Source organism: Bos mutus, chromosome 5 (assembly GCF_027580195.1).
Source record: "Bos mutus isolate GX-2022 chromosome 5, NWIPB_WYAK_1.1, whole genome shotgun sequence".
Taxonomy (NCBI): Eukaryota; Metazoa; Chordata; class Mammalia; order Artiodactyla; family Bovidae; genus Bos; species Bos mutus.
Genome location: NC_091621.1, coordinates 71,940,035 through 71,962,755, shown reverse-complemented (window position 1 = coordinate 71,962,755; position 22,721 = coordinate 71,940,035). Strand labels below are relative to the sequence as shown.

Below are 22,721 nucleotides of genomic sequence, written 5' to 3'. Positions count from 1 at the left end.
AACAGAATGTCCGTGTGATGACACGGGCTCCCATTACCAGCTCTGGTCTGTTCTCATTGAGAGTACAGCTTACCCTCGTCACTCTTTACTGGCAGTGGGAAATTTTGCTCCAGTACTTTATTGAAGCAGTGAGTGCAGTGAAGTCGCTCAGTCGTGTCCGACTCTTTGCGACCCCGTGGACTGTAGCCCGCCAGGCTCCTCTGTCCATGGGATTCTCCAGGCAAGAATGCTGGAGTGGGTTGCCATTTCCTTCTCCAGGGGATCTTCCCAACCCAGGGATCGAACACGGGTCTCCGGCATTGCAGGCAGACGCTTTATCCTCTGAGCCACCAGGGAAGCTCTGACTTTATTGAAAGAAAGCAATAAATAATACTGTGATAAAAATAGTTCAAAAGTAGACTGTACATACTTTGTCACATATTCAGGAAGATCACAAAAGATTAATAGAAAAACAGAATGGTAACAATGAATTGTACAAGGAAATTAAAGGCAGAACCCACATGTAGAGAGACATGCTGTCTCTGTCTACCGAGATATCAGCTGCATAAGGCACCATGATCTGAACGCATCTCTTACTAGCTTTTTTAATGTGCTGCTGAAAAAGTAAAAGTTACATTTGCTACTTATACTATTCAAAATGGCTATGTCATCAAAATCTAAAAATGTACGCCTAGGTCCATTCTTTAAACATGTTTACAAACAGATGTAAAAAGATGATTTACATAAGAAAAATAAGGCCTTTGTCAGAGCTGCACTATGCTGTCTGTCTGTCCGGGATGTGGTGCCCTCAGTGTTCAGCTCGATGGCTCCACAGCGGGTGCAGGGCACCGCGGTTGATCCTCGAAGAGTCTCACCGGAGGCGAGGGATCCAGGGCCACAGAGACTAGGTTACCGGAGAGATTTTCATAGTCGTCTTCTAGTCATCCTTTCAGCCCAAATTTCATTAGAAGCTCACATTTAACACCCAGTACTTTTAAATCGCTTCACACTGCAGACAAAAAGCATTTCCTCCTAGAAAAAAAGTACAGTTTAGGTCAGTCGTTAAAATACAACAATTGGTTGAAATTAAGTTCGCTCATTTCAGAGTGATTGTTGGACAGCTTGGTTACATTCTGGAAGGATAATGCACACCGTGTCATGATGATTTTACAATCGCAGTAAAACCCCTTCTCTCATGGTTTAACATTTAAAAATTAAACAAGAATAATTACAATAAATGCATCATTTACAAAAGCCCTATATTTGTTCATAGGATTTATACAGACAAGCATTACAGTACATACATTTGAAAGACTAAAATCAGGTATCAGAACATGAACTGATCTGAAAGGAGATTCATAGCCCAGATATACAAGAAAAAGTAAGTATATAAATGAAGTCATAAGTTTACATAAATAAAAGAAACATTAAATTTTAAAATATTTTCTCTATGGTATTCATGAATTTTTCACTAATTAAAAACTCTGTAATAAAATATCTTAGGGTCCATATAACAAGTATTAACAGATTAAAGATTGCATTGAGTTCAAAATGTAGTCTTTGTCATATTCTGGATGCTGTATAATCACCTGCAGAATTAGTGCAGGTAAACTGGAAACAAACAGACGAGTCAGTCCTGGGACAGCAGCTGGTGCCCGAGTCCCTGCCCCTTCAGACACCCCCCCACCCCATTCTGGGCTTCAGCTGCTTTGAGAATCCAGAGAAACACGAAGGACCAAGCAGATCAAGGAGAGAACTCTGTGGCTGACTTTATTCTGACATATAGCTAAAAACTGCTGGTAAAAAAACTTAAAACCCAATCCAGCTTTCCAGCTGAGCCGTGAACAGGACAGAGCAGACAGCCTCCTGCTCTCAGAGCGGCTCGAGCAGGGCTGGGCTCCCGGGCCGGACCCACCAGAGGACCACCCAGAGCAGCACCTGCAAGGGAAGGTGGCCCCTCAGCGGCAGCCGACCCCCAGATGCCGGTGCACTTCAGTGTTAAACACTGGCCTCCGGACGGAGAGGCCCAGGGCAGGGCAGCCTCGTGAACCCTGATGCTCTGGGCCCTGTTCCCTCTGAGAACGTGCACACAGGGCGTGGCCAGCACTGCACTGCACCCTGTGGGAGGGGACCTGTGCCGGGAGGGACGGGAGGGAGACTCGGGCCATGCTCTGACTACTCCGGCGGCAGCCAGGTGCCAAGGTCATGTTCTCTGCTGCTGAGGGCTCTCCCGGGCCGACCTCCGGAGACCCGCTGACCCTCCACTCCTAGGGTGTGGCGTCCATGCCCCCTGCCCCTGGACCAGGCCCAGGCTGCCTGTACTCACCCCTCAAGCTCAGCAGGAGTAAGTCCTGACTGTAGCAGAATCCAGCCTCTGCGTTCCCGCCATGCTGCATGGTCCCATGAGCGGGGAGGAAGTGTGCAAACACAGATGGAAAGAAATGCTGATTCTGTGGGATTGGCTTTTTCCGGTCATTTCCTTCCCTCTGGTCCTAAAGCAGAAGGCCAAAAGATGACTTGATGCTGCCAGGGATGGGCCAGAGTGGGGACAAGTCGGACCTGGGACAGCTTGCTGCCTTCCACCTCAGGGGGCTAAGACCCTCTTATGCACATAGAACTGTAATTTCTAGTCGCCTGTTTGTGGCAGGAGGAGGGGGGTTAGCTGGGGTTAGATGGGGGTCATTTTAGCACCACGGACGCGTCTCTGTGTCAGAGCCACACACTCAGGTAGCTCTGCTGGATGGGCTGGATCCCTTTAGAGAGGCTGGGCTTGGAGATTGTTAGTCCTCTGTTCTACCTTCCATCCCAGCAGCCCATCTGATTGTGCTGAGGCCGTGTCCGTGCTGTGGACGTAGGCCACCCCTGGCGTTGATTGCCACCTGGCAGCAGCAGGACCCATAATGCAAGCCATGGAGTGGACTTTATAGGAGGGCCTCAGCTACAGGGCCCAGGTATGGGGCTGTGAGCTGCTGCTCCATAATTGTGGCTTATTTTCCAGAAAACTCACCTGTGGGGGCAGTCTTTTCTGTCAACTCAGATTTTCAAAATATCTACTTTGGATTGCTGTCAACTAACATCATACGACAGAACGTAATTTTTTTTTAATTTAATTTTATTTTAAACTTTACAATATTGTGTTAGTTTTGCCAAATATTGAAATGAATCCACCACAGGTATACATGTGTTCCCCATCCTGAACCCTCCTCCCTCCTCCCTCCCCATACCCTCCCTCTGGGTCATCCCAGTGCATCAGCCCCAAGCATCCAGTACCGTGCATCGAACCTGGACTGGCGACTCGTTTCATACATGATATTATACATGCTTCAATGCCATTCTCCCAGATCTTCCCACCCTCTCCCTCTCCCACAGAGTCCATAAGACTGTTATATACATCAGTGTCTCTTTTGCTGTCTCGTACACAGGGTTATTGTTACCATCTTTCTAAATTCCATATATATGCGTTATACAGAACGTAATTTGAGTCTCAATTAGCTAGTCAGGTCTACGTCCAAAATGCGCAAATGTTGCCGAGGAGGGGGCCACGTGAGGCCAGACAGGGCTGCATGGGAGAGCTCATCCCTGGTGCAGCCCCTGGAGACCCGGAGACTTGGGGTCCCCACTGATGCCCTTGTTCTTCTTCCTTAGACAGTGAGGAGGACACAGGCTTGAGTCATGGCTGCCAAGCACCTGGTCCAGAGCCTGGAAACCCCTTGCCTGCCGGGGCTGTGGCAGGCACGTCTCTAAGATCAGGCCTCGGCTTGTTGAACGATAGTGCAGCCTAGACCCAAGGAGCAGCCGTGGCACCACCTGCCCTGTCTTCAGGGTGTTCTGATTTCTCAGACCTGCTGCTCACAGTTTCCCAGGATCCTCCTCTGGTCGCCCCTGCCAGAGTCCCTCTCCTGCAACAGCAAATGCCTCCTGCCTTCCCTTCTCTGTGCTCCAGCCGTCCTGCAGCTGAACTTTTTACCACAGAGCACAGAGAGCAAGGACCTGACGAGCGCACCAGTGAGCCGAGTGGTGGCCTCACCGTGACCGTCAGGGTGTGGTGTGGTTCCTTAGAGCTTCCTAGATGCCTGGGTCAGTCACACACATGTGTTGCTGCCCCTAACTCTCATTAGACAAAACGTCTGATCTCAGTGAGACTGCACACCTGTGTGCCAGGTGACACTCAATCTCCTGAGGTTGACAACTGTGAGGGACAGATGCCATCAGGGCCCTGTGTGAGAGAGAGAGAGAGCCGACGCTTCCAACACTGCAGGCTCCTGAGGGCAGGCATCTCGCCCCCCTCTCTGGATGGCGGGGGGTGGGGGTTTGGGGTGGGGGGCGGACGTGTGCTTCCAGCAGAGCAGCCCACATGACAGGCTCTTTGTTTGAAAAAGAGAAGCAAAAGCAGGTGAAGCAAGTTGATGTCTATCATGATGACATCTTCCTCTTGAATACTACTTGAGTGTATTTATTCGACGCTCACTGTTATTTATTTGAGCTTAAAAAACAGGACATCCAACAGCATGACACAACAAAGGAACATTCCGGAACCTTTGCAAACCAAGAGAAGGTACTCATGCAGCGGTGTTCACTGAAAGGAAAAGAATGCAAACAAACAAACAAAGAAAAAGACATGTGAATAGGTGTGCGGTACCCTGCACACAAGTCAAAGGACGTGACAGTTGTGCACCAAGTCTGGGGGTGGACCGGGAATTCTGATGTCAGGCAACAGTGACATCAAATAGAGACCAGGTTCCCATGGGTAGCGCCCATCTCCCCCAACCCTAGATGCGCTTCCTGAGAGCAATGAACACAGGAAGGTTATATTGTGTAGCAGACAAACGGACTCACTCATGGGCTTAATGTCTCCAAGACCACTTGACCTTTGTCCTCCACCCAAGGAGCTAAGCATCTTATTAAACAGGGCCTAACCAGGGACAGAGCCAAATGCAGAACCTGTCATACAATAGGTGCTCAATAAAGAAGCACAGAATTAATGTAGCTGCTGCTACGTGGAGGCCAAGTAAGGGATCTGACGCACCTCATGGCCTTTTATTGACAGGCACTTAAAACGCCAGCCTGCTCTCGAGGTCTATGCTATGCTATGCTAAGTCACTTCAGTCGTGTCCGACTCTGTGACCCCATAGACGGTAGCCCACCAGGCTCCCCCGTCCCTGGGATTCTCCAGGCAAGAACACTGGAGTGGGTTGCCATTTCCTTCTCCAATGCATGAAAGTGAAAAATGAAAGTGAAGTCACTCAGTCAGGTCCGACTCCTAGCGGCCCCATGGACTGCAGCCTACCAGGCTCCTGCGTCCATGGGATTTTCCAGGCAAGAGTACTGGAGTGGGGTGCCATTGCCTTCTCCAATCAAGGTCTAAGGTGTTTAATTATAGAATTCAACACATTTATTTTAAAAGGCACTGCAAAGGGTGTCTTGACAAACAACATACAACGCCTGTCACGTTCATCATCCTGAAGATTGACTTATGTGTATTGTAGACACTTAACAAGAAGCTCACGTGTACCAGATGTCAGTTATTAGCAGGTGACAGCTAGAAACATGTCCTAGCTGTGCACATCTATTCACGTGCTCTAGTATGGATGAAACCACTTCTCTAGAGGCAGTGAAACATACAAGATGTGAGTTGCCAATTTATTTTCAGCAGCTCATGATCATATGCTGGAGGCAGGAAGAAGAGGAACAAGCTTTAGACTATGGCCCTTTATTCTTTGAGACCTCGGTTCCCCATCCACAAGGGGCATGCTTGGTTGAAATAACAGCTAATGTGTGTAAAAATGAGAGTGGTACTCTGATCTGACCTTCCCAGGATTGCCCAGACTAGGTGCCTTCCAGCAGGGGAAGCAGATGCGCACCTGGGAGCAGGGGGGATGGGTTCTCCAGCTCAGAGGAGCCAGGCCCAGGGCAGGAGGCAGGTAGGGCTGCTTTCCCCGTGGTCTGCAGTGGACCCTGGTACCTTCAAGGCTACGCTGAGACCCCAGCCATCCACATGGAGTAAACCCCTCAGGAAGACTCTTCAGATAGGCTCTCAAAACAGCACCAGCCCTTGTCAGCACTCTCCAGGGCCCTTTGAGGAGCTGCAGCTGAAGGAGCTGGTGGTGCTTCCCTGCCCCTCCCCACATGGGTCCTGCATCTCATCCCCACAGCCTCTGCTTTCTCTGCAGTACCTTCTCCCTCTTGCCCACAGGTATCCTCTAAGGCAGTGATGCTGGTAAGTCTGGTGCTCAGACTTAGGAGGAACCAGCAGAGAGGTTCTGTACAGGCATCACTGCTAGTCTCCCCAGATGGAAAACGCTCCCCTTGGAGAAAAGGGGACTCATGTACACTGTTCGTAGTAGTGCAAATTGGTGCAGCCACTGTGGCAAACAGGAGGAAGCTACCTTCAAAAATTAGAAATAGATCTACCATATGACCCAGCAATCCCAATTCTGGGTGTATATCCAAAGGAAATGGAATCTGTATCTCAAAGAAATATCTATGTCCCTTGTGCATTGCCGCATTACCTGCAAAAGTCAAGATATGGAGACAACCTTAGTTTGTGTGTGGTGTGTGTGTGTGTGCGTTCGTGCTGTGCTTAGTCCCTCAGTCGTGTCCAGCTCTTTGTGACCCCATAGACTGTAGCCCGCCAGGCTCCTCTGTTCATGGGGGTTCTCCCTGCAAGAATGCTGGAGTGGGTTGTCATGCCCTCCTCCCAATCCAGGGATCAAACCCAGGTCTCCCACATGAAAGGTGGATTTTTTCACCATCTGAGCCACCAAGGATGCCCCTATCTGTTTGTATGTATAACGAAATACTCAGCTATCTGGAAAGAAGATTTTCCTCTACCCTTCTAGATTCTTCTGGTTGGTATGAGAGTTAAATTGACATGAGGCAGATTAACAGGAGAGCATCAAAGTTTAATAACATGTATACATGGGAGAGACCCAGGGAAAATGAGTAATTCGCCAATGCCAAAACCCTCACCTTAAGTATTAATACCATCTTCAGCTAAAGACAAAAGAGGGAGTCAGGTAGGGATTGGGGACTTCATTGGGAATGCAGACAGTTCACATGGAGATGCGAAATCAAAGTTTGGTAAATCAGTGTCTCCTGGGCCCTGCGGAGACAGTGGGACGAGACTGGACTCTGGTCTCCAGGCTCTGCTGACTCCCCCCACTACACAAAACCCACGTTCTTGGCAGATTTCTCCAGGGACAGCTCTGTTCCAGGAACAGTCTCTTTATCTAAATTCTATAGGCACCTAAGAGGAAGGTAAAAATAACAAAACAAAACACTTCCCAAGTCTTCTGTTTTTTAAAATAATCAGGACTTAAATGAATCCTCGTGCCAGAGAGATACATTCTCAGGTAACAGAATTTGCCCCCCTACACAGGCAAGGACTCAGGCCCCTAGCTGGCTGGGCTCTTCACAGACTTACACTTCTAGCATGGGCACCTCCAATCCAGGTGCATTTATCTGAGATTTATCTGAGGCTCAGACAGGGGTCTTCCCCAGGCGACTTCGAGGAAGAGGGGGAAACCTTGAAGGTGCTTTCCCCACTCTGACTTGGTACCCAGTACTTTTCCCCTCCAAGTCCACACCCACAATCTTGGGTCCCTAGAACTCCAAGAGCCTTTTGCTGGGCCTATCCCCACAGTGAGATGACCTCTATGTGCTCTGCCCCACCTAGCTCTCAACAGCTGCACCATTTCCCAGGGGACAATGAAACAGCTGGAGATGCTTGCATCATTCAACCCAGGAAGTGATGAAAGCTTTTGCGCTTCCATTCAGGGCCTGTAGCTTTACTCACCTACTCACACCTCTGAGCTCAGCTCCTGACAGACCGGACCTGCCCTTGTGTCCATAACCAGAGAAAGCCATCAGTTCGTAAGGGCTCATGTGATTAGATTAGGCCCACCAGGATCTTATCCTGCCAAAGGTCATTGATCAGTAACTTTAAAATGACAGTCACAGGCCTGGCTGCAGGGCAGATGCTCTGGGAGGCAGCTGCCCACTGAGGCCACTGTGCTTTGTCTGCTGAGCCTTCAGGAGCTCCTTGTCCTGTGTCCCAGCTCTCACACCACCTGGGGACATGCTTGCTCACAGCCTAATTGTGATGACCTCAGCAAACAAGTATAGGTTGTGAGCAGTGTTGGATTGATGCGCTTGGCCACCAGGCATGCTGCAGGGGCCATCCAGCTGGGTGAGCCCCAAGGAGGCTGAAGGCTGGGGAAGGCAGTCAGGCCCTGCATGGGGCCCACTGGGTCTTCCCCACGCCAGCCAAACCATTCCTTTTGCTTCTTCCTATGTTCTTACCTTTGCTGGTGCTGGCTCCACTCTGGGAAGCCCCTTCCCATATACCTGGGAAACCTCTTCTTCAGATCTCAGAGGAAATGCCCATTGGTCACTCCAACAAGGCTGCCCCTTCTTTGTCCTTGGGGCCTGAGTATCCCTCTCACTCAGGGACCGGGCACCGTGGTGGCAGCTGCCACAGATGTGGCTTGTGTGCCACTGGACACCTGTACCAGGGTGAGCCTGGCGTCCTGCTGCTGGGTCATTGCCTGGGGGCTCTCAACTGCCCCTTCTCTGGAGATTCACTCAGGTTAACAGGAGCCACCTGTGCCTGAAAGTGCTGACAGGCTGTGCCTCCCCGTGTGAAGGGGCCACGGTTCACACGCCTGAATCCAGGTTCAGGCTGGCTGGCCCCCAGCTGCTCCCACATCTGCCCTTCCCTGCCTTCCCCAGGCCTCAGCCTCCCCGGGGCCTCCGTAGTAGCCTTGCAGCATTGCTCCCCAGCCTCTCCACAGCAGGAATTCTGGTCCTCTCCGGTCCTCTCCGGTCCTCACCCAGCTCCCAGAAGAGCCAGTGCCTGGCACCCTGTCGGTGCTCAGCTTGGGCTGCTCCACAGTATGTAAGAGTCACGGGAAGTTGTTCTTGGCCTTGCTTCTATTGCTTCCTTCACCACCATGCCCCTCCATCCCACCGCCGCCACCACTGAGTCAGGTGCACATGGATCTATTGCAGGCTCCCACCATTGAATATCTGTCCCCTGATCCCCTAGAGTGATGTCAGGAGCTGGGCCTATCCTGCTTCCTCCCAGAGCTCCAATGCCTGGCACACGGTGGCAATTCATAAATGCTATTGGAGGAATAGAGGGGCTCCCGTTTCTCACGTGGGGAAACTGAGGCCGAAAGATGGCCCATCATAAACATTTAGGAGGCCAAAGCCTCTGAGACCCCAGCCCAGCCTTGGGTAAGGACGACCCCTCCTGTGCTATCTCAGCAGCACTGAGAAGACAAGTGGGGGCCCAGGGCCCTCAGTAGGCTCAGACTCCCTGGAATGCCAAGCTCTCCACCCTCCCTGCCCCTACACTGAGCTGCTCTCTCCCCAGCATGGCTGGTGGCTGGGCTCTGCCCACAAGGGGTCAGGGGGAAGGTGGGGGCAGAGGCGGCAGGTTGTGAGACTTGAAGATCCCCCTCTGGGTGGGAAGCCCACAGGACCTGCCCTCTGCCCACCCATCTTTCACCAGCACATCTTACCCTGCTCCTGGCACTGGATCTGCAGCAGTGGGGCGAGACACGCCACTGCTGCAAGACACGCCATCCCTGCCCACAGGGAGTTTCTGCAGGGGGCCAGGAAGGATGGGGAGGTGAGTGTAGGGGAAGGGTGTGGGGGTGAGGGGAAGGGCAGTCCAGGCGGAGGGAATAGCCCTTGCACAGGCCCTGGGGTGGGGACCAAATTGTGCTTTCAAGGGACTAAAGGGGGACAGGGTGCCTGGAGCAGAGGAGGGGGATGAGGAGGGCAGGATGAAGGCAGGTTGGATGGACAGGATCCAGTGCAGAAGGAAGCCAGGGAGGGCTCACAGGCAGTGGGCAAAAGGCTGGACTCTGGTTTGGAGACCACTCTGGGCATGGTGGAGGATGGCCTGAGGGAGGGGGAGGGGTGTCCTTTGAGGACACTGCTCTGACCTAGGCTCCTTGGCACTGAACAGAAACCCACTTCCATCTTTCTCCCGAGTTGCAGACCCCCAAACAGAAGGTGGACTTGGGGAGACCCACTGGCTGGGCTGTCCATCCTGACTAGCAGGGCGGTGGCCTCTGCATCCAATGAGGAGACATGGAGGTCACAAGGGGCGCCTGGGGGCTTGCGGCCTAGCTCTGACCCTGGGTCAGGTAGCTAACCTCCCACTGCCCTTGGGCAAGGCCCACATGCACCCTGAACTGACCTCCTCCAGGACAGGAAGCCTGTCCCCTGATCTCTGATTCTCCCCACCCCCCCTCCCCCCAACCCATTTTTACCTATTTTAGAGCAGATTCCAAGGTGGACTCATTTTATCCTCTTGGAGGTGGGAAAGAGTTGAGGCAGCCAGTGGGCACAGCCACACAAGGATGGGGGCTTGAGGACCTGGGTTCCAACCCGAGGGCACAGTTTCAAGGCTCTCCCTGAATTAACAGGCTCTCTCCTTCACTCTCCAACAAATCTGCAAGCTGGCTGCTGTAGGGAACACCCTTCTCCACTAATGGGGAGACTGGGGCCAGAGGGGAAAGGAAGCCACTCTTGACCAGAGAGCAAGCGTGTGGCCTGGGGTTGGACTGAGGGGCCAATCAGGATGGGCCTGAGGGGCTCCTGAGCTCCAGCTGGGGCCATGTCCTCCTGCCCAGAGGCCCGGGCTGACAGTGCTCTGGTGGGAGCTCTTGCGGGGCAAAGCAGGGTTGGCAGGCAAGGCCATGGCGGGCTTAGATTCTAGCATTGGGACCCCAGGGAAAGCTCCAGGACCAGGGGAGGAGAGCACCCTCCCCCACTCCCACCTTCAAGCCGATCACCTCTGGATCCAAGCCACGAGAACACGGGCCAAGAAGCCTTCCCAGCGCCCACAGCCCCTCCCACAACCTGGCTGCCTCTCCAGTGGCCTGGAATCATCACGTGGATCTTCACTGACACAAAGGGCTCTCCACTCAGGGAAAGTTTGGGCAAAGGGAAGTAGTCTTTCCCTGGGGGCTCCTTCCAATGGAGACCCTCGAAGCGACGACATTCTTAGCCCAGAACAGACCAGCTCATCCACACTGCGCCCCCCAGCAGCCACACGTGCCTGACCTCTGTAGCCCCACTGCCCCACTTCAACCCCTCTTGGGCCCACCACACCGGTGGGAGCCAGGCCTGCCTCATGCTGGGGGCTCAGCACACGTCAGCCCTGCCCTCGCCAAACCCTTGCAGGAGAAAGGAAAAGGAAGGAACAGGCCTGGGGAGGACCCCACAGGGGCCCAGGGCCCAGCTGAGGTGGCTGTCTGGCACACTTGGGCAAGGTGACATCCTGAGGAGCACGCAGGGGTCTGCAAGGAGGCCGCCTATGTCCTCTCTGTCCCCTCTCGTCGGCCTCTGGGGAGTCCCCACAGGACACAGAGTATTGGGTGGGGGTGGGGGCAACACATGGGGCCGTGAGCACCACATCAGGTGGGGCCTTTAAACACGTCTGCACACGGCGCCACTCCAGGAGGTTGAGATGAGTCTAGTGTATGGCCTACATCTCCAGACACTGCTGTGTGTTGAAAACAACATGAAAATTCTCTCCGTTTCACCATTTAAAATATATTTGACATCGATTTGACCTTTGCAGGGGCTGCCTTCCCACCAGGCCCCCCGCCCCCACGGGGACCCTCTGGGGCAGAACTGGGCAGCACAGCACCAGCAGGTGAAGCAGGCAGGGGAGCCCTGTTCTGAGAAACACACCTGGGCCTGAGCGGGCACACGGCCCCTAGACCCGAGTGGCCCGCAGACGCACACAGGCCACCCTCAGCAGGCAGGGGCAGCTCTGCTGCCAGAGCCCAGCACAAGCATGTACGTGTGTTTGTGGGCAGATGCACACAGGCCTCCTAACATGCAGTCGTGCACAGAGATGCTCACCTTTGCAGGTGACACACTCACATACTCGTGTGGCTGTAACCTTGTGCCAACGGGCACAAAGGAGTCTCACCCTGTAGCCTGTGCCCCTCACGTGCCCATGTGGGCAGAATTGGGGCAGAATGCTGGTGGGACCACAACTGGGGTCCATCCTCAGTGCTGTGTGCCCAGCCCCACAGCCTGGAAACATAGTAACCACCCAGCACACAAACAGACCCATGGCTAGATACACACATATGTATCATGCACAGACACCACGTGCAAAGATTCACATACATGTTGGAGATGGTCATGGGCACACATCTGCAGGACACTCCCATGCACAGACTCAAGCACTTCCAGGAAAAGCTGTCACTGGACACACTTCACTGGCACATGGATGAGATGACTCCACATGGGAATTCACGCCTTGGTGCTCACACACTTTGCTCCAGGCCCCTCCCCACGTAAGGAGCTTGGTGTCTCAGGGCAGAGGGCACCTCGCCAGCTCTAGCCTCTGCACCACCAGACACAGGCTGCCAGGAAGCTTCCTGGAAATACCACCGCCAGCAGGCAGGGGCAGAGTAGGATTGTACACCCACCTGCACAGCACACAGGCCACATGTGACCAACACACATGTGCCCACACATTCCCACAGGACACACGTGCTCCGCACACACACAGCACATGGCACGCTGAACACTCAGTGGGTTCACACACTCCACACCTCACACACGGGCACACATGCCCAAGGTCAGGGACCACCTGATCCTGCCTCTGCACTCACAGCTCGTCCACCTGCCCTCCTGCTTCAAGGGCGCTAAAGAGGGAGACTATTTTGGTCTTTAGCACAAAAAATAAATAAATAAACACAGAGGAGGCAAAAAGCAGACAGTGGAGTTTGAAAACACAGATCTGCTCTTGGTGAGAGATGAAAGGCTGCTTGGAGTGGCCCTCCTGCAGAGTCTGTGGCCTGAGCCGTCCAGTGTGAGCCTGGAAGGTGGACAGGCCTGAGAGGAGGTGCCCCAGGCCACTCGAGACAACTGATCAATAGCAGCTCAGATCTCAGACTCCCGTCTGTAAGGACAAGGGCTGTGCCAGCCTGTGGCCTGTCAAAGTTGCACGTGGCCTGGGAGCTGAGGCTGTCTTGCTCTCCATCCACCTCATCCTCCTCCTCGTGGCTCAGAAAGGCTGCTAATTCTTGTAGCAGGAGGAGTTGGTGCTTTGGCAGCAGGAATTTGTTCTCCACCAGGTCCCTGGCACTGCAGCAGGACGTGGATGGCACCTCAGACATCTTGTGGAAATGTGAGTAGTCGATCTTGTACTGGTTCTTCTCTTTGAAGAGGACGAGTTCAAAGCGGTGGCCCCACAGGATCTCATTGGCCAGGTAGGATCTGCAGGCCTGCCTAGTCATGGCCATGGCCTCCACCATGCCCTCCAGGATGACTACGATCCCAGAGTCCTCCGTCTCCAGGTCCTGCAGGCTGATGCCAAACAGTAGGGCTGGCCTCATCAATCTTGTGCAGGATGGTGATGGGAGACACCAGGAAGATGCGGTCCAGGCCCTTGTCAAAGCCGACATCAATGTCGATCTGGTCCAGTGGGATGTACTCGCCCTCCTCCATGACCCGGGGCTTGATGGGCTGGGCCCGCACATGGGACTCCACATGTGGCTCTTGCCTAGGTGCCCACGCACCACGTGAGGCAGACCTTGCCATTGTGCAGTGCCACCACTGCATTGTACCTGAATAGCAGCATCTGGGCGTGCTTCTTGGGCTGCACCATCTTGGCCATGATGGCGCCAATCCTGAGGGAGTCGCTGATGCCGCCCACAATGGACGGTGCCACCACCATGAGCACTGCTACCTTGGTCACGCAGCGCGGCCCGTAGCCAATGGTGGTCTGTGTCTCAATGGAGAAGAGGAAGGCGCCATGAGGCCAAGAACCTGCAGCATGCTGGCGTTCAGCCGTGGGCCTCCGTGGGCTCCACGTCCCCATGGGCGACAGCAATGATGCTGAAGATGATGCCAAACAGCAACCAGGAGGTGAGGAAGACCAGTGAGAAGATGAGCAGCATGGAGCGCCAGCAGATGTCCATGCATGTGGTGAGCATGCCCGCCAGGTAACGGACGTGTTGGCAAGCTTGATGTTGCACCGGCCACTCTTCTTGACAAAGTGATTCCTGCACCTGTACTGCGTGTGCACCTTGCCATTGCCGAAGCGGTTGGCACCCGACGCAGTGAGCAGGTGCAGCCCGTCCTCTGTAGACATAATGCTGTAGGGGTTTGTGCGGCTGGACACAGTCATCCAGGAGGTAGGGGCAGCAGGACCCCACTCACCCCCAGACTGGCTCAGGGCTGGGCAACTCTGCAACAGAGAGGACTGGCGGGGTTGTTGGTTGTGCTGACTGGAGCCTGCCCTCCGCTGCCTCTGCCCCAGCCCAGCCCTGGCTGTGGAGACCCAGACTCACCCACAGCCAGCTCCCAGTCCTCTCTCCCACCTCAGCCAGCTCCTCGCCTGCCTCCAGCCTTCTGGCTGCTCCAGAGGAGAACCCTGGTTCTTCCTCATTTCCCCTTTCTCCCACCCAGGGCTCTGCTTTCCAATATGTTCAGGATTCAGGATCCAGCTCCTTTTTTCTACCCTCCCGGCCTGAGTCCTTGAAATCACCCATGAAGACCAGCATGAAAGACACCATACTGGCTTTCCTGCTCCCACCCTGGTGCCAGTGCCCACGGAAGCCCCCAGGAGTCAGTCCATCTGGTCTCCAGCCTCACCCTTGCTTGTCCCTGGGCCCACCTGGACACCCTCCTCTCAGCCCCTGGCTGTGATGCCTCGGGGGCATCTCCAGGGCCTCCTTGCACCTGAGAAAACTGTGCACCGCCCCCCCCAGAACCCCACTGGAATCCCACACATACCCCTCTGACCTCAGTATGAGTAACCACAGCAACAGCTTGCTCGGGGCTGCACAAGCCATCCCAGCACAAGACCACCAGCTCCCTGAGCACAGGGGTTTGCTGTTGGTTCACGGCAGTTTCACTCTTGTGGCCTGGGCCTCAGCCTGAAGGACATCCAAAGCTGGGGCCACCACCCTCCTGACACTCACACTCTCCCCCAGATGCCTATTTTCACTGCCCATATGCTAGGCCTGTGGCCTCCCCATCACCAGAGGTGGCTAGAAGGGGGTCCATGAGTCAGCCTCCAGGGGGGTCACCGATTGCTGACCTAAGCCTGGGGGCCTCTGCCACCCCTGCCTTCCTCAGCTCTAAATGAGAGCATGTGGGGAGCACTCAGAAGAGTCCTCTTCCTCCACCCACTCAGCATAGCACCTGGCTGGCACACACACTTGCACACTAGGTGCTTCCAGGCCATAACCCACGGCACTGTTCCTGCAGCCAGACAAACCCCATTCTCACTGCTGGGGGCAAGCATCCAGGCCCCAGACGCGCAAGCAGCCACCCATCCCTGGGCCCCTGCTGGCTCTGGCATAGCATCTGTAGACATGAGACCCCAGCTCCACTTGGCCCCATGGGTGGGCATTGAGGCCACATGGCTGTCTGTGTAGGGCAGCAAGCCAGAACAACATGGCAGGGCAATGATGGACCCCATGCCACACCCCCAAACCCAAACCAGTTGTATCATGAGATCAGAGCCAGACGAGCCTGGGAGCACTTGAGGGCACTCAGACACTGAGGCCACAGAGAAGGTTCCAGGGCAACTGGACCAGGAGAAAGGGAATGGAGGTGACAGCCAGGAGGTGGCAGAGCTGAGATCAGCCCTGGTGTGGGATACGGTACAGCCAGAGCCACACAGAGGGCACCGCCTCTGACCTTTGCTGCAAACACCTGGGAGAAGGAGGGTGGAGCCCACTTGACCTGCCAGGCTGCAGACCCCTCCCAGGGTCCGTCTCATTGCCAGTGTCACTGGATCCCCAGGTCTGGCAGGTACACAATGCTCCCTGCTCATCCATCCACAGGGAGAGCAGTCCAGACCTGTCAGCAAACACTCCTGGGTCCAAGGAGGTAGTCCAGGGAGGACTCAGCAGTCCAAGGAGGTACCTACTGTGGCTATTTCTACTCTCTGGATGGAGTTTCAGATTGGTCAAGTGACTTCCCCCAAATCACATAACCACTAAGAAGGAGAGCTGAACTCAGAACTACTTCTATCTAACAACGTCTTCCACTGTGGGGACCCCAGGCTCTACAGTGGCCTCTCCTCACACTGCCGTTCTCCCCTACAGCTGACCACCTCACCCTGGGTCTGAGGAGCTGAGGCCTGAGGCTATAATGGTGGATGCTGCTTCTGCCTGGGCCAGGAGGCAAGGAGCCAGCGGTGGGGGTGCCTCAGGGACTGTGCCTGGAAGATAGCCTAGCACGAGATTCCTGGGCCTTCCAAGCAGAGGTGACTAGGGTGGGGCACTCAGATGCTGGAAGCATGCCACCGGATTGCAGGGGCGGTGGGGGGGGGGGGGGGCGGGGCGTCTGTGTGGCCAGGAGGACTTGCAGGACGTCCAGGTGGTCACAGCTGCTCCACATGAGGCTCTGAGCTGCTTGAGGCCTGCATCAGGGACAGAATCGAAAAAATCAAAGCCAGGAGAGCCCAGACTGGCACGGCTATTCCCAGCAGCTGGGCAACCTCACATCTGGCCGACTCCCAGGCAGGTGGCGGGTGTCACAGCGACCACCGGTGTCTCTGCCTGGGGTGAGTGCCTATGCCCCACCCAGACCTCTTCTATTGATGTTCCTCCTAAAACTATAGAGAAAATCAACAGGTTACATTCACAGCCACTACCTCACTTCTCAGAGCTGGAAACTGGTACTTAGAGTGAAGTCACCTGGGCAAAGGCCCCTGGAAGCCAAGGAGCAGAGACACAGCAGACAGCTCTGTGTGCATGTACATGCGTGCATGAGATGCCAGGGGTGTGGGGAGCCCTTGCAGCTCTTGGTGAACACACCACCACAAAGGAAGGCTGAGAAGAGGACCCACAGTAGGAGCCCCAGCACCACAAACCTGCCAAACATCCAGGGACCCTCCATACACCCAAGGCAAGGTTGCAGGGCTCTGTGGTCTTTAAGGACTCAGTTTAAGAAATGTGGGGGACATCCCTGGTGGTCTAATGGTTAGGATTCTGCACTTCCACTGCAGGGGGCCTGGGTTGGATCCCATCCCTAGTCGGGGAACTAAGACCCCAAAAGTTGCAGGGCATGGCCAGAAAAGAGAAAAGTGGGACAATATCCTTAACCACGGATGTACAGGCCTGTCTGGCTCCTGCTCAACACACGCATATGGTTAGTTTAAACAGACAGGAAGCTAAATTTGCTTTGCTGGAAGAGGCCTTAGCAGGCAAGGAGGCTAGGTCTCCATTTTATAGATGGGAAAACTGAGGCTGAGACTTGTCCCAGGTCACAAAACACTTCCTGGGCCACGTTGAGATACATGATAAAGACAATAAGTAGTGACACCACAGCAGTCAGAAGCCCAGGTTGGCTGGCAGGGTTCCCAGGTGTTGCTAGGAGGGGAAGGGGAGACAGGCACTGGGATCTCCCACCTGAGCCAGGCCAGGTGACTACAGCAGTGGAGATGGGGTGTGAGGCACACCCAGTGGGCTGGACCCAGAGAGCCCCAAGGGGAGGCGAAGCTGTCCCGAGCCCAGCGTCTCCAGAACTGGCACACCCTCCAGCCACAGCACCCACGCACAGAGCCTCTGGCACCCAGCAGGCTCAGTGCCCCAGCAGGGACTGGGATGCAAGCTTTTAGGCAGGTAGCTAACACACAACTGTGGCTGGGGCTTCAGGAGGAGCCTCCGAGTGGAGTGGGCCACCCTATGCCAGGTCCCCTGAGGCTCTGGGCTTCAGGTTTCTGCAACATCGAGAAGAGACCAGGGCAAAGCTGTGGGGAGCGAGCTCCGCCCCTGGCAAAGGTCATGAGGAAGGAGGCTTGGCATACGCAAAGGCGAGATCAAGCCTCAGGAGTCTCCCTGGAAATTCTCGAGCAATCTACCCCCAAAACCAGAGTCTGCCTACTTTCTGCTTTGTGCTTTCACCTACAACTCTGACTTTACAGGGGGCTGTTCCCCACTACCTCTCTCTGAAAAGAGTTAGCTTACAGCTCCAGTTAATAATTCCTGGATGTGAGTGTTTCAACCTACAAATTCCTTTGGAAGTCCTCTAGCCTGCCTGAATAGGTTTTTCCGGCCACACGTGATTACTCAGAGCCTCCCAAGTATGAGAGGCATGAGATGTTCTAAACTGTCTAAATGCAGATTCCTTTGAGCAGTTAAAAGATTGATTAGAAATTGTATTGGTGAAGGGATTTTCACTTGTCGGGCCAATGTTTGCTGCTAAGTTTCCATATCCCTTATCTGCTGTGTCCCTGGCAGTGTATTGATTAATATAATTGGTGTAAGTAGTAGCTTTAATGTTTGTAACCTGGGACCCTTGAGTTAATTCTTTTTCTTGTTATAGCCCATCACACCTTTGCTCTGTAGGAATGCAACTTTATCTAATGCTTTTTGGAGGCTGGCGCCTGACTTTAGAATAATCACCTTTAGAGAAAAATAAGTTTCTTAAAATGTTAACAGGCCTCCGGGCCAGAAGATGATGCAAATCACCTAAACTTTTGCATATGATATGTTTGAAAGCCTGGCTTCGATAAGGGTCAGGAACTGCTGCCTTTGCATGACTCTACCCCTTCCCCCATTATCCTCTATGCACAACTTAAGGTATAAAACTACTTTGGAAAATAAATTATGCTCTTTTTGTTCACCGGAATTTGGTCTCCCCATGTCGTTCTTTCTTTCACCTTCTAGCTGAACTTTTCCTCTGAGGCAGGGAAGCTCGTCAAGCCTACTAATTTTGCCTGGGCTTCTAAGATCTGACCGGGGAAGACTTAGTGTCTCCTCTCCTTCGGGAGAACGGGAGGATGCCTGCGGCCTTCGTAGGTGACGTAAATTCCCTGCTTTGGAATTTTATTCAGCCTCTTTTCTTCACTGAATTTCTTCGCTGAGCTATCCTTATTTCACCCCTCTTTATATCCTTAATAAACGTTTAATTAAGCAGTTGTTTCCTGATCCTCACCAACGCCGTCCCCGCTTCGAATTCCCTGGGTCAGCCGGGGCTGGTCCCCGGCACAAAGCCAAGAAAGCACTGACGGAGGGGCCACTGAGGAGAAACTCAATGTCCCCCTTCCAGGTGGCAGGACCCCTTCTTAGGTGTGAACAGAGTGATCGGTACTTTTTCGGTGCTTACTACCTACCAGGCATTAAGAGCTCAAATAGCTCCTGTAATCCCTTCTGATGACTTCCTGGGTGAGGAAACTGAATCTCAGAAAGCTTGAGTCATTTACCCAGGGTCACATAGCCTTTCAGGAGTGACCACCTAGTGTCGAGGGTAGAAGAGAACTCAACTGCCCATCTCCTTATCTCCTCCAGTCCCCAAGGCCAGATTGTGGACACAACACTGTATTCCTATCCTCAGTGCTCAGGGTCCCTGAAATTCCACGTGGTAATGACACAAATAGCCCATCTCTCAGCAAACAAAAGCAGAGGCAAGAGCCTCGCCAGCACCCCCTGATCTATGGCCATTCAGGCCCTGCTTGGGGCATCCAGGGAAGCAGCACTCACTACCTCATGGTCAAGTCCTTACAAGTCCATGGTCAACAGGAAGAATCCTTACAAAGCACTCGTCTCAGGGAAAGCCAGCATGTGGCCTACGAACACCTCCTCCCCAGTCCATGACCAAGGCAGACACCACTAACCCATCACAGAACACTTTCTCAGGACACCCTGCGGTCGCCTCACCCTCTTTTCTAATCCAATCACTATCTATCAGACTCAGCACAAGGGCTTGAAAAATGCAACCCTTCCTCTGCAAGTGGGGAGACTGAGGCTCTGAGAAGGGCGCCCTCACTCAGCCACACAGGGAGTGAGCAGTGTGGGCCAGGCTTGGCAGGTTCACCACAGGGAGACAGGACAGCTCAGGGTGCAGAGGTGGGGAAGGGGTGTCCATGGTGTGGGGAGGGCATGCTGGCACCTCAGGGTCCAGTAAGCAGGCTGAGGCTGGCTGGGGAGAGCCGAGAGCTGACGTGGCCAGGAGGCAGGGGGCTAGGGGCCCACCACCTCTGCCTTCACAGTCTGGGGAGATGACAGCCATCTCCTGTGCCTTCCCATGTTTCCCAGACACAGTCCTTCCCCTTCCCCAGACATCAAAACATTTGGGGCCAACACTGTGCAGGCCTTCAGGGCTGGGCCCCTATGAGGCCCCTGTGAGGCCTGAGAAGAGGCCTTCTGTGTGCTGGTGATGAGCCTGGCTGGTGCTTGGCTATCCCTGGACCCTCCCCGCTTCCAGGAAACCTGCCCAGTTTCCAACCACCAACCCCAGTCTTTCCACCTGTGCACTGGCAGGCCAGGGAGCAGCTCCCTACTCCAAAGAGCACACTTGGGGCTCCTGCTGTGCTAATCTTACAGGGGCCCTCAGTCCTGGGCCTCCCTTAGGCCTCTGGCAGAGACTCCCAACCCCGAGCCCACCACCCCCACATCCTCCCAGCACCTTGGAGCCCACATGCTCCTCCTCTTCTCCAAAGCTTACCCCCTTCCCCCTACTCCCCCGTCCTCAGTCTCCTTCTCTCCTCTCACCCCCTGCACCCTATGGGGTCACTGGGCAGCCTAACCATTTCCCCAATCACCCCAGCAACTCCCTCCCCTTCAGCCCCCAAATCCACTCCTTCCCCAGGTCCTGTGCATTCTACCTCCTGAGTGATCAAAGCCATCCACCCACTCCTTGCCCACAGGCCCCTCCTGACCAGGCGTTCCTATATAGATGCTGCAAGAGGCTCCTTACGGATGTTCCTGTGGTGACCCTCACCCCATGTGGTCCAGTCTCCAGATCACAGCAAATGGGAATGCTGGAGATCCATTGGTCAGGAACCAGTGGAAGCCCGCCACTTCCCTGAGGCCCTTTTAGATTCTGTGGTCCTGGGCTTCCTCTGTCAGGACCAGAAGGTGCTTTTCCACCTTGTGTGAGAGTTGGCTTTGCCTTGGCCCCATCTCTGGCCAATCTCAGAAGTCCAGAGAGACTGGGAAGGCCTGGAACAGAGCAGGCACCCAGTAAATGTCTGCTGCTCAGACAAAGATGAGGGAATAAGCTGCTGAACAGAGAGATGGATGAGGAGATGCATGAATCCATGAGTGAGGAGATAGGTACATATACCAGTGGGTGGTCAAGTGTGTAGATGGATAAACGGGCCTGACAGGTGGATGGATGAATGGAGAATGACTAGAAGGGTGGATCAGTTAGGTGGGTGAAAAATGTCTGGATGAGTTGGGTGAACGGATGAGTGAGTGGATGGATGAGTGAGTGGATGTATGGATGTTTGAGTGGATGGATGGATGAGTGGAAGGACAGGTGGACAGATGAACAGATGGATGGACAGGTGGGTGGGTGGACGGATGGATGGATGGATGGGTGGCTGGATAGCTGGGGCAGGTCGGTGGTGTGGTGAATGAATGGAAAGATGGCTGGATGGGTTGGGTAGGTAGGTGAAGAGTTAGATGGATGGAAGATGGATAGAGGGTGGACGAGAGGTCACATAGGTGCGTGGATGGGTGGATGGGCAGGTGGGTAAAGAGATGAGTGCCTGGTTGGAAGGATGACTGGGTGGACAGGTGCACATCCGTGACCCAGTCTTACCTCTGGAGCCCTATCTTCTGAGTAACGGTGCTCACCAAGCAAGTGACTGCTTTCAAGGCTGCGCTAGCGGTGGCTGCCATTTCCCAGGCACCAGATGGAGAGGTCTCAGTGGCTGGAAGAGCCTGAAGCTGACAAAGCACAGTTATCATTCTCCTTGGTGGGGGGAGCTCAACAGTTATAAACTTCCACACAAACCCCCATCTCTGCTTGCTTTCCCCGGACCCCATGGAAGGTGGAGGACCCCGTGGGTCTGTTCATAATGACCCTTGAGAGCCAGAGGAAGGCAGTGCAATGTGGGCCCCCAGAGAAAGTGGCCGCTGACAGTCACTGAATGCCTACTGTGTGCCAGACACTTGGTAGGTGCTTCACAGGCACCAAGTCAAGCAAGTTTCATGGCGTTGGAACCCTACAAAGTCGGAGCCACTGCCGCTCCTGCTGTAGAGACGGGTGCCGTGGAAGTCCTCCTCAGGTCACTGAAGACCCTGTGGTTCGGCCTCTGCACCTGGCTGCCTGCAGAGCCTTTGGCACACCAACCACAGGCCCCGCTGTGACCGGACAGCCCCTGCCTTCCTCTGCAGGGTGCCATGAAGCCAGGGCAGTGGGGAGGGGGAAGCGGGCATTGGGGAGTCTTTGGAGGTGAGTCCACCTGGCCACAGCACCTGTGCAGGCCACCCTCTCCCAGCCACATTGGCGGTTATCCAGTCACACTGGATCTTCCAGCTGGGATTAAGGGCCAGCTGGTGTGGTGTGAGCCAGCCCCAAACCACAAACCTCCTGAGGCAGCACCAGTGGTGGGTTTAGAAGCATACAAAGCCAGTGTCAGTTGCAACTCTGCCTTTCACCAGCCGTATGACCTTGGCTGAGTCACTTCCTGGCTCGGGGCACCTGCTCGTGCTTTTAGGAGGTGGCCTGGCTGGTCTCCCTTCACTCCAGGCTCACCCCAAGACACCCAGCCCTCAGCCCCCTGATTACCCATCCCTCATGGTTCCCAGAGCAGCAGCCAGGGGCCCTGCCGTCTGCTCCTCTAAATACGATGGACGTCTGACAGCAAGGACCAGTTCCTGGGCCTCTGACCTCTTGTCCTTCCCCTGGAGTGGACACCCACCACGTCAGGACCTGTGTGCCTGGGTTCCTGGCCTCAGTGATACTCCAACCTTCACAGCCCACCCTGAGGGATAGATGGGAAAACCGAGGCT

At 54.4% G+C, this 22,721-nt stretch overlaps 1 pseudogene; it reads right to left on the bottom strand.

Annotated features, from left to right (window-relative positions):
- Positions 1–12,900: 12,900 nt before the first annotated feature.
- Positions 12,901–14,149, bottom strand: LOC102270509 (ATP-sensitive inward rectifier potassium channel 12-like; annotated as a pseudogene).
- Between the last annotated feature and the right edge of the window lie 8,572 nt (positions 14,150–22,721).